This window comes from Molothrus ater, chromosome Z (genome assembly GCF_012460135.2).
Source record: "Molothrus ater isolate BHLD 08-10-18 breed brown headed cowbird chromosome Z, BPBGC_Mater_1.1, whole genome shotgun sequence".
NCBI lineage: Eukaryota > Metazoa > Chordata > Aves > Passeriformes > Icteridae > Molothrus > Molothrus ater.
This window is the reverse complement of record NC_050511.2, coordinates 6,047,623-6,060,591: the sequence shown is the minus strand read 5'-3', so window position 1 is coordinate 6,060,591 and position 12,969 is coordinate 6,047,623.

The following is a 12,969-nucleotide window of genomic DNA, read 5'->3' as shown; positions in this document are numbered from 1 at the left end:
ACTCAGGTACAAAAATATACGTAGGGGTTTTGTCTAGATTAAAAAAAAAAAAAGAATTGCTATGCAATTTCTGGTGGCTTAGGGCTATGGTAACATGTGCTGGGAAAGGAAGAAAGAGAAGGGAGGAGAGAACTAAGATTTTCTCCCTTTGTGAAAGTATATTGCATTACACCTGGACTCATGGTGTAGGGAACTGTCAATGGGTAAAACAGTCCAAAAAAATGCAGACAGGACAGGCTTTTTTTTTCTCACAGTACTGAGATTTCAACAGAATTGATAAAAAAACAACAAAAACACCAACCAACCCAAAAAAAAAAGAAAACCAAAACCAACCAAAAAAAGCCCAACCAAAACAAAACAAAAACCACCACCAACAAAAAGCAAAAACAACCAAACAAAAAAACACCACAAAAACCAACCAAACAAAAACCAACCAACCAAACAAATAAAACCCCAATACCAGTAAGAACAAAAACACCACCTCAACACCGAAATCATAAACTCAACACCAAAACTGGTTGATCTGGTTGGAGTCTGACAACTACCAACAGTGAAACTTTGTCCAGTTTTGCCTCTTCATGTGTTTCAAACCCAGTTCACTGATGGTTTCAAGTCCAGCAATGCTGAAAGTGCTTGAAGCTTGCCAAAATCACTTTGATCTGCTAGTTAAAGTTATTGCAAGGCTGTTAAATTTGCTAATTTGGGTAAGATTAAAAGTACAATTTTTTTTTATTAGATATTTGATACTTTTACATTATTTCTCTGCCTAGTCTTGGAAGTGTTGAACCAGAGCAGCAGTATTTTAATTTCTGTAATAAGTACTGGGGGACAAGTAGGCATTTTAGGAACATATTTAAGCTGTATGCTGAGTTTCCCCTGAATCATTATTGTTTTTGTGTCAGGGTTCTTCTGTTTTCTTGCTTTAATTGCATACAAGTGAAATTTGTACAAGTGTTTAGAACCCTTCTAGCTTCTAATGGCAATGGATTTTTGTGTAACTTCATATATCTACATTCTTCTCCAGAAGATCAGAAAGGTTATATCCTAAGACCGTCCTGGTTCTTATGGAACATCGATTTACTGATTATGGGGATGGCCATAAAGAACAAGTGGAAGGTGATGGATTGCTGCATAAATATTTAAAAACTCCCTTGGGATTTATATTTTCTGAGTCTGTCTTTCTTGGATGAGCTTATTTCTAAGTGTATATTTTTAAAGTCAGTAATTATATACATGTGTACATATTTTTGAATAAATATGTAGTAAATTAGCTTGAACTATCCATAAAAACAAAGGAATGTCTGTAGTGTTCCATGGCTGTATTTCTTCAAATATCAAGAATTAAGTGAAAAAGAAATTATTCAGGTAATTACTAAGTAGCTAGCTAGCCTATAGTGGAAAAATATGGGGAAAAATGGAAAAAAAAACCCTTCCACCTTTTAAAATGCATAGAGAACAAGCCTCATAAGGGCCTACAAACTCAAATGCTCTCAAGAGGGTTTGGGAGGGAAAAGTGCTTTCAGCAACTCTTTTTTATCTTCAGGTTTTTCCCTTTATCTCACTTTTTCAAATGTTGGAAGTTGACCCTTAGAGGGTCATGGAATCTGATTTATTGTACTGTGTTTAAATCAACAAAGTCAGTTTCTCAAACTGTGCTGTAAGTTGCTGGTAATCTTACTTGAACTCACCTACCTTCCTCTTCCTCCCCACTTTCATGCTTGTTTAGAATGAGAAAGATTCTGGTATCAGGAAGCCAAGAACATAAAAGATATCATAATCATAAGAGTTGGCTTCCAGCATAATGAGTAATTTTCCAAGTACACATGGTGTGATTGTGAACAGAATTATACCTTTTATTTCCTTTTTTGCTTTCTTTGGTTCTTTTTTTTTAATTTAATCATCAGTGAATGATCAGGTTTTGGGTTTTTTTTTTTTTTTTTGAGTTCCATAGGCTCTCTCATCCAAATCTAATTTAATCACTTTTAATATTTTTTTTTCCTTGTAATATCAAAATGTCAAAATCTCTGATAAAAGTAAAGGCAATATCAGAAATTATCAAGAAAAAGCAAAGCAACTATAATTCATTAAATAAATCAACACTAACTTTTGCAAAGAAATTATGTATTTTGGTACATGTCATTAGGGAAATGGTATTAAAAGTAAGACTCCTGTGGATTGTTGGAGAAACAAATTTACATTAGTGTTTCTTTATTCCATGCTGCTAATGCAAAGAGAAAATTGATAATATTAAATAGACCAAAAAGAAGAGGAAAACCTGGTCATGATGAAGATAACTTATTTTCATTTTTTACATTGTATAGTAGAGAATGGGGAATTTTATCATTGCTCAAAAACTAAGATTATGCATTTTTCAGAGTGATCTTAGATCACAGAGTTCATTCTTTTGCCTTTTCTTTTGGCATTCCCCTTAAATTCTAGAAAAAAGGAATGCTTCAATTTGTTATGGAAGGTTAGAAGTGACTTGGGTTGATGGGAAAGAGTGAACAGTATTCCTTCTGCTAAATGTCAGTAATTTAATTTATAAACTTGCATTAATAAGCTCCTAGTTGTCTCTTAAAGGTCTTAATTTTTAAGGTGGAGTCTTCAACATTGCTGCAATTAGCCCAACTAATTTACATTGGATAAAACTGTCTTAAATTCCAACACAGCTCCTGAGGACAACAGATGTATGATGTTGTACCATAATCCAGTGGAATTCTGAGCTTGCAAACCAAGGCACTGCTCTGAAACGTGGGGTGCTCACAACAGAGTGGGTTTGAAAAACCTATTTGGTTTATGCCATCTGACATTTACATCACTGCTCTAAGCACTTGAAATATTGCAGCATAGCCCCTGGGAATGATTCTGCCATATTCCCATGTGGCACAGGAGCTTATCAGGATCCTTCTTAAAGTCTCTATCCAAATAATCAACAACAGAAAACTTTATTTATCTGGAAATGAACAAGAACCCTTTGGGGTAGAGTTAATAACATAAGTGACTATCATTTTTTTTATTGCAGCAATAGACTAAAAACAGAAACGGGTCTTAAAAGCTACAAAACTTACAGATACAGAAGAGAAGAGCTAGAAGTGTGTTATTGTGATTCTTCTCCCATGCCAACAGGTCTTTCACTGTGTTGTAACACATCATAGTAAAAAAAAAATTGTAGGTAAATCAGCTATTAGATGAAACATGAATGTGTTACCCACTGTGACAGAAGGTTGCTATTTTTTTAAACCTTTTTGACAATAGAAGTTGTTGTTGATAAAGCAGGCTTGGATTATGCTTCATTCTGGGGGTTTTGGGGATTTTAAGAGTGATGTAGGTATTTGAAATTCTCCAAGGTAAGTGTCAAAAGGGATGCTTCCAACAGCATCATGTGATCCCTTGTGACCCACAGGTTCAGTCAATGTTTTGCATTGCAACATTTAGAAAGACATTAAAGTATTTGCACAAAGAGTTAAAGCAACACAGACCCCTGAATCGTGTTAACCCAAACATTTAAATTGTTATCCTTAACTCCATTTCTATTCTTCCATCCATGTATCCATCCTAAACTTTGACATTTCAGCTTTCCACAACTTAATAATGGGTTTTGGTCTTGTTTTGTCGTGGTTGTGTTTTCTGTTTTGGTTGTCTTTTAATTCCTACTTGCAGACTACAATACAGTCAACTCCTTACTTTGATAAAGGGAATAAGCTGAACTGGTCTATTTTCTCATTATAGGCAAACTTCTAAAACCCTCTGATCACACGATATCCATTAGATCATACAAAAATTTGACCCCAATGGAATAATTCATTTTTCTAGTCCCATACCCTGCATAAATAATTTCCTTTTCTTTTATCTAGTTGTTCCTATATTTAGCATAGCAGCCTACAGTATGGCAAACATTGTCTAGAAAAGTCTGCAGTGCTGAATTAAACCCACCAAGCAAAAACTATCATTCCCTTTGGCAGTTTGTTCCAAAACTTTGTTTATCTGGGCTTCTTAAATATGAGGGCCTGATTTCTCCTTTGAATTCAACTCCAGTGCTCTGCCATTTACTTTTTACTTTTCTTTGTTGAATTAAACAAATTTTCAAATTTCCAGTACATTCTCCTTTTTACCTTTGCTTTTTCCATTTCAAAGCATTTCTTCAAACCATTAGGCCATTTTTTTGAGTCTTTTCTACACTTAAACTATGTGGTCAACATGGATACTTAAATTCTGTGTAATATGCCACGAATGGTCTTCTCAGGGCTGTGTCTGTCTTCCTCTGTTAAAATAGCCTTGTCTCTTTCCAGGGAAACACGTCATGGAAGCACTAAATTGTCTCTGTTTGTTAATTTTGTGACTGGGATGATTCCACTACCCCCCCTCAGATTCTGCATTTCTCTTTCTGTACCAATGGCTTGAATGTGAATGTTCTGCAAAATTCAAGAGCTTTCTCTTAATTTGCTGAATTAAGAATTTTTTTTAATGGGCTCAGTTTATTTTGTTTTATTTGTTAACCAGTCTCATTTTCATTTAATAAATGTTTTTTAATAAATGCTAATATCTCACACTCGTAGCTTTTTCAATGGAATCTAAGTTTCTGCCCTTTCCAGACATATTATGAAGAATGATTTAGAAAATTATTAATAACTACCACATTGGTGCACCATAATAAAACAAGAGGTTTTTATTGGAGTTTCTTTCTGAGGCGCAGAAGAGTGAGGATTGAAAAGGCAAGAATTGCTCCTGTGGATAATTTACTTCAAGATGTTGAGGAAAAGGACAAGTCTCAGGCAGAATTTAAATATCTGGTCATCTCATGGGTAGTATAAACAGTCCTATAAATAAGTGGGGGAAAAAAAGAGAAGCAGTCATTAAAAGCAGAAGGTGCTGAAATAAGTAAGAATTAAATTGCCTTCAAAATCAGGATTATAGAACATAATTCAATAGTCCTGCATTAACTTTAATGTGGGTCAGGGAACTGGCTGAAGCATAGATTGCTCTCACCTCATCTGACTGTAGGAAGAGAGTGCTTGATAAATAATGTGGCTCATTCGCGACATTCTTAAATTTAGACTCCAATATCTGTAACCATCTAGGTAACAAATAGCTCTGCAACGAGTCCCTTTTGCTGGAAATGCATCTCTAAGTGGGCAACAGGCAATGTGAAGTTTTCTACCCTGACAAAAAGCCCCCACTCCCCATGGCACAGACAGCACAGGCGTTTGAATCTGCTTCCACAGGAATTATTATTCTGGTTGTGTCTGTGGTCACTTTTGAGAAGTGCATTTTAAAATCATAACCATGACAAGGCCCAAGACAACGTTGGGTAAGAAACCTTAGAATGCTATCCAGGGCTTTCTAATGCAAAGCATGGGACACTGCAATGAAAGGCTGAATGCCATCTCCTTTCAAGGAAACAACAAGAGAGCTCTGAACTGGCAATATCCAACTGTTAAGACTAGATCTGAAGCCCAGTGGCATCAATAGAGAAACCTCATGGATTTCTTGGGGCTGTGGATTGGACATTACGAATGCTCAGCAAAGCACTTGCACATATGCAGATGGTCCTTATTCTCCAAATCATTTAAGGACACTCTGAACTTTCAGTAAGTGCTTACAGCTCTGTTGAAGTCAATTTTAGCATGTTTTAAAGCAGTTTGTTGAGCTGGGAGGAAATGATGGATCTGGGCCTCAGTGAGTTTTATGGAAATGCATGGTGTACTTAAATTTAACATATTTATGTAGTAAACTCTCAAATTTCTCCACTGAGTCCAATTGAAAAATGAATAATACAAAACCTCTGGCCCTTTGCTTCCTTTGAGCTGGAGAGGCCAAGCAGCCCAGAAGCTAAATGGTTACCTATTTCTATACCAGACTTTTCCTCAAATCCCAGCAGGAAGTTTCAACTTAATGGAGAGGCTAAACTTCTGTATTCAGCTTTCTATTTATCCCTTGCCAAGAGTATGGAAAACTGCAAGTGGATCTTCAGAGGGGGAAGAAAAATTAATAAATTTGTTAATTTTATTTGCACAATTTCTGGCTAGATCAATTCATGTGCCCTCAGATTATGATTGCCTTCATATAAATTGGACTCAGAAGTTGACAACTTTCATAAACTCTGTGTCAATGAGAAATACCAGTTATGTATAAAATTTAGTGGTTAATACAGTTTTTATTTTATTGCATAAGGTTCCTGTGTAGCTGAGATGATTTAAGCAGTCAGTAAGTTTCAAGGGAAAGTGCATAGTAAAATGAAGAACAGTATCTTGCTCTCCTCTATAGCTCTTAACTTTGCCAAGAAATGTATTTCTTCCAACATCTGTTTTTGTAACGGGAACTCAATTCAGCAAAGAAAGAAATGAGAAAAAACCCTCTAAAATCTGACATGAGCATTTAGGAAAGACAGGCTTCTATTTTATTCAGATATGTATGCAAGGAAAAAATAATCATGCAATATTTTTATTGGAATGAGATTTATGGAGCACTTCTGACAACTACCTACACATTGAAATGCACTTAATTCTGTGAGTGATCTCCAGAGCTTCAGATTTGTTTCCAACTGCTTTGTGCCTTATGCTGCTAAATTCTATAACTTTGCTTGCCAGGCAGCATTTAGTAAAGCAAATGAGATGGATTTATCTATGCTGAAAATATCCAGGGTTTCTGTTACTGTTGTTAAAGCTTAATACTGCAAATACTGATGTGTTAGATTTACCTATGTAAGTGAAATAGGATGACTCACAAGAATGAAACAGGATAGCTAAATATCAGGTGTATAGCTGTAGGCATAGATTGCTGCCTTGCTTTGTGGTACAGAGTTTTACAGACTAGACAGAAAACTGCTGCTCCAAATATGCATTTGTGGGTACTTTCAGTCTCACTGTCGTCAGAGCATCAAAAACATCATGCTGAATGCAGTGCAAGTGACACCATAAAGTAATTGATATTATTAAAAGTGTCTTTCTTTTCATTGTGAAATTCAGTATTTCTGTAAGTTAATAACTCGAGGAAGTGAATGGCTGAAATAAGTAGTGGTGAAGGGAATATCTTTCTTCAGATCAGAATCCGGATGAGAAGGAAAATTTATATGAATATACTGCAATTAAGGAATTTTTTTTTTATTATTACTAATAAACATTCGTTATAAAGTGAAAAAAAAAAATAAAAAGGCAATGAAACCGTGTCATCTTGTGAATTATTTTTTCCTCAACCATGGTAAGAAGCCAGATGAAAAGCAGTTAGAAATGAAGGCAGCTTTGGCATAAGTTTTGTGGACATGTAGCAAGAGAGAGGATGATTTCAGAGACATTATTATTTTTGTCATTTTAATAGAGTTCCTGGCCCTGCATTAACAGAAAGTGACTCTGAGAGATATTTACCATAGTTACCTGTCATCTGTATGTACTAATATCTAGAGTGTTGGAGATTTTCTCTAAAGGCAACTTTCAGGGCTGGCCTGAAGCTATATGATGGATTTCATAAGCATTTAGAAGGGCACCCTTGAGACCTATATAAAATCTGGAACATGGACGTACTTTCAGGCTTTCTCCCACTTGGGTAGCCCCTGCACTCACCAGATTTGTTATGATACATGAGGGCTCACAGCTGAACTTCCTGTGTTGTCCATTTAAGACTTCTTTGAGCAGTCCATAGTGTCGCAGACTGCGACACCTCTTTGGTATTATACAGAAAAAATACTCTCTGCAACCCCAGTTAAAAAATCAAACAGAGGATCGTAATACCGGGAGATATTATCTCAGACAAACTAACAATCATCAAATATTTTGTCAGCCAGAAAGTAAATTTTTTTCTGGAGAAAGATCACACTTAACAAAAACTGTGCTATTTTGAAAGAAATGGTTGAAATGTATTTCACCTCTCCACTGCTGAATAAATTAAAATAATGGTAATGCATCTCCAGGATTTTGATGCCTGTTAATCCTGGGTAACAATGGCACAATTTAATCTAAACTATAAAATATTGACATTTTGCTATATGTCTTTATATTTACATATATATACATAAATGAGCCCAGGCCTATGTAGACGTAGACACATACTTGCAATTTTAGTAAGATACGTTACTTTTCATTTTTAGATTACAAAATATTAAAGAAGAAGGCAAGAGTGTGTCCTGCTGTTTTACCCCTGTAGAAATACAAGAAGGTGGGAAAAAAATTACATAGCCAGTAGCTTCTTTAATTGGGAAAAAAACTCAAAATCTTGTTTCTCAACTGCAGACTCCCTCTATCCACTTGGAACCACTGCTTCTCATAATTCAATCCTTGCTATTGAATGTAATAGAAAAGCATAATAAAACTTGTCTCCAGTGTTCACTTTACTGCCCAGGTTGAAAAAAAAAAACCCAAAACAAAAAGCAAACAAACAAAAAAAAGAACAACAACAACAAAACCACTTCACACTGTAAAACAAAGGCTAATATTAGCAAAAGACTAAAACACTGGTTGTAGCTCTCACAGGAATTTGTACCAGGGCTGCTCTTCTCCTCTTTACTCCCTGATAATTAACCATCATTTCTGCACTTCCTCATCTTCTTTGTATTGATCTTTCATCATATAATGGGTGCAAACAGCAAGAGGAAGGCTTAATAACAAACATTAAAATGAATAAATAATTGCAGCCACAAATCTTCCTCAACGAACTGATTATTTGTTCAGTGACAATATTACAAGAAATTGGCTTTACATAATTTAAAAGGACACTAGCAAGTAGGGATTTTTTAATAGCATTTTTCCTCTCTACAATCTCTGAAAATGTATGCTGAGGGCTGTTGGTCCTTTCTTTAAAAGAGTACAAAAGCTTAACTTCCCAACCACTTCTTCAGCATCTTCATTTAATTCAGTAAATTTCTGAGGAGGTAGGAATGGCCTATCAGTGATCAGAAGTGAATTACCTTTCTCAGAGGTCTACAGGAGCACTGGCCCAGAGTGTTTGCGTGCCTGATTTTCCTCTCTTGATCTTGGGTATCTTACAGGTCTGAAGGTCAAGAGCTCTAAGTAGATCATTGAGGGTAGACAAAATGAAAAGACTGAAGGAGAGGTCAGGTGAAGAGACCTTGGGTGAGGAGAAATCTTCCCATGTGGAATGAGATGAATCCATTCATCCCTTCTCCCTGATGAGCTATGACCTCCTCACAGCCACATGACAGGATAGGAGAAAGAGCAGTTTTTGTGGTCTCCTACAATCTGCAAAGTCAAGAACCCTGGCCTCCTCTTCTTCAGGACAGAGCTCAAGCCTGTGCTATGACCTTTGCATTAGGCACACCCTTATTAAGACAGCTGAGGCTTTTGTGTAAGTGGCTCAGTGCTACCAAGAACAATTCAACAATCTATAGCTGAGTTAAAATGCTGGTGAACTTGAGGGCGTGTCTGCCCTCAGCGAGGGAATTCTGTGCCATGGTGTTATGACAGGTCTCCAGCACAAGCTTGATACATTATGCTTAATTGAGAAATTCACCTTAATGCAATCACCTTCATCACAGAGACGACAAGTATCAGCATCATCAGGGTATCAAAGTTTGCTGCTGCACACAGTCTCTGACCTGAGTGCACACAACTGGCCATTTCAGAGCTGTCAAGGGTCTGCCTGATAAAAACACCCATCTGTGACATGTCCCAGACACTTGAAATGAAAGGACTTTGAAGGTGAGAGGTCAAGTGTACTTTATTCACTAACATACTTCTCATTCAAAAACCTCCATAACAAGGTGTCCACACGTTGAACAAGTAATGACCTGAAAACAGCACGATTTACAGGATGATATGCTGGCAGAAAGTTTTCTAACACCTCCCAGAAGTGCACTTTCCAGAAACCCACTGCACATAAACATAAAGGTCTGCAATCTGTCAGTTAATATTAATGTGGTCATTTACTGGTAAGTTGTAATAACATGATGCACATGGGACTTGCTACACTGACCTTTTTGGTGGAAGTGATTCATTAAATGGTCACTCATTTAGACAGCAGTAACTATTTGCACAGCTATTAACATTTTAGAACTTAACTAGGTATTTATTGCTTTCAAAAAGAAATTTTTTTACCAAGGTTAGCTGAAGACTAAGATGTGTCTGAAGACAGATTTTTCATTTTTTAATAAAGAAAAGAATTTGAAATACAGAAATATTATAAAGGGGTGGGACATTTATATGAAATATCTAACTTCAGATTAGTCCAAATGTCTGAGCTATTATCTGTGTGCTTTTGAGCCCATAACTACAAATCATTGCTTTCTCTGTCAAAGGTTAAATCAAAATATGCCTTTCTTTCTTTCCTAAGCTGTTTTTAGTTCCTTTATTCCAACACTATTTAAAGAGAACAGAGAAAACATGAAAAGTGATAAGAGCAATTAATTCACTAACAACATACACCCTGAAAACAAGACCCATCAACTTCAACAGATACTTTCTTCTGTCACCAGGTTGACCTGATTTCTGGAAATCTGGGTTTAAAATCTGCAAAAACCTAAAATAAAATATAGTTACACAGATTACTATGCAAACTTGTTTTAGCAAATTTTTAAGACAAGCAATATAATTTTTCTTGATGTCCTTAGAGGTGCCAGGTGTCTTTTCTTTCATTTTACCTTTTAAACTTCTCAAAAAAAAAAAAAAAAAAAAGTCTAAGAACTTTTGCTAGCCCTCTGGGACACTTTTGAGACTGAATATCATTTCCATACTCAGGGGTTTTTTTGTTTGGTTTTTTTTTTCCATTTTTCTATGCCCTCAGCCTTCTGGCCACAAGTCTATGCAAATGGTTTCCCATCTACACTTATTTTAAATCCCTCAAGCCTAAGCTTGTGGGATGGTCTTTATAATTTGTGAAAAATTTAGAAATTTGATTCACATATAGAAGATATTTTGCTCTTGAGGTGTGTGGGAGAGCCATTGGTGACTGCAGCAAGATTTCAGACTGGGCAGTAATCAAGTAGAATTCTGTACATGGATGTGGAGAAATGACATCTTCCTTCATTTTATGGTTTTTGTTCCACATTTGTAGATATTTGGCCACAGGTCAGTTGCAAAACCCAGCATTCCTTTGAGTCTTGCATGAAAAAAACTTCTACATATTTTTGTTTTCTTTTGCGTTTTGGTGCAGCCAGGAATTTAACAAGCCTGAGATATGAAACAGGAACCTAGAGTCATAGCCTCACCATTCAATCAGCAGCAGTATCCTTCCAGAAGAGTGGCATCTTTTCAAATTTCCCAATGCAGCACCTCCAGAGACGGTGTGATGAGGCATGCCGTACATGACCAGCCATCAAATACTAGGAGCGACCATAAGAGTGACAGGATTGTTCAGCTGAACAGCTACAGTCAGCCTGGTTAGCAAGGGATCCTTCTTTGCTTCCCAATGAACTGTTTAAAGGGCTTATGTTTTTGCAAGCCTCTCCAGTGTCTCCTCTATTTGCAAAAAGCACTTGCATTAAAGCAAATCTAGGAAAACACAACTCCACTGGGAAGTGGAGCAGCCATACAAAATCATTATCCCAACAGCCCTAAACACTCCAAACTAGACTGTTGTTTCACAACATGTTGATCAGAGCAAGGCTGAGTGGCATGTGCATGTGCAGGCGATAGATGGTACATTTGCTTATAAATGAAGTGGGGAAAACAGCAGGGGAAAATAAACTGTTAGCTGGCCCTTGGGAGAGCAGAGTTCAAGTTCTGATTCAACCACAGAAACATCCACAGGCTAATGGGACACTTCACTCACTCATGCCTCACTTTGCTTTTGCAAAAAGACTATGATAGTTGCCTTTCCATATCATTATTAAAAGAAAAAAAGCCCTTTTTTTAGCTTTCACTCACTGTAAGACACTTAGTGATACACAAAAATATAGATTGACACATCCATGTGAAAACAACTGAAAGTGACTAAGACCCAGTTGTGAAATACATATACAGAGACTCAAAACTGTGGTAATAGACAGCTCATGTCTGTTAGTCATGTGCCAGCATAAAAGAAAATAATAATTAGGAGTGAAAATAAGATGCAGTTATTGCATAAGACAAACTTTACTACATAAATTCTTCAGTGTTTTCACAACTCTTGCTTTGCCTGCCTTTATTTTTTTTTTTAGCATTTAGCAACATTATTTCATGAGAACTTTACACTACATTCAATACTAATAGCATAATTAGTGGTGGAAAATACTTAGTTGTCACCTTGTATTTATTTATGTTCCTGGGATCATGTAAAGTTCTGCTACATTAAAATTTAATTTGAAAGAAAAAGAATTTTATTCATTTTTCAGTGTAATGACCATTTCTGCTGGCTTATATGAATGCTAAAATATTGTTTGAACACATTTTTCCATTTGTTTTCCAAGCATTTATGTAAACTCCTAAAGAAAACAGTGCAATGCTTTGTTGGCTGACTATCCGACAAAAGAATTGTAGACACATATTTTATTCTCAGCATCTTGTCAGGAAATGTTCACAGTCCCATCCATTATTTAGCACTTAATTTGTTAATCAATTGATTGATTGATTTGGGGATATTTTACACTGGGATTAACATGCACACACACAAAAATCTTGTCTCTATGGTAAATTCAGGAAAATTGTATCAGAATGTAAAATGTTCTGATGTTTACAGATGTAGATTGAATCTGTCATGGGTTGGCAACTACTGAAAATAATTCATTGCTTCGAACATAAATATTTTGGATCAAACCTCAAAGCTTATTTGATTTGGTGTGATTATTCTTTCCATGTTCAAAAGAATGTGAAGCCATTCTATGGGTAGGAAAACCGTGTTTAATGCATCATTTCTTCTGAAGAAATTATTTCCCAGCCGAGAAACAAAAGAAAGCTGTCGTCAATCTCAAAAGCCCAATGTTCTTCAATGCCATGGTGTTTTAGGACTTCAGATTTTTTCACCATCTGTCCCCTTACAACTCTGGGATAATTCTCTAGGAAGTCCTTTAATTGATAATTATCAGAATCCGTACATATATAGATTCCT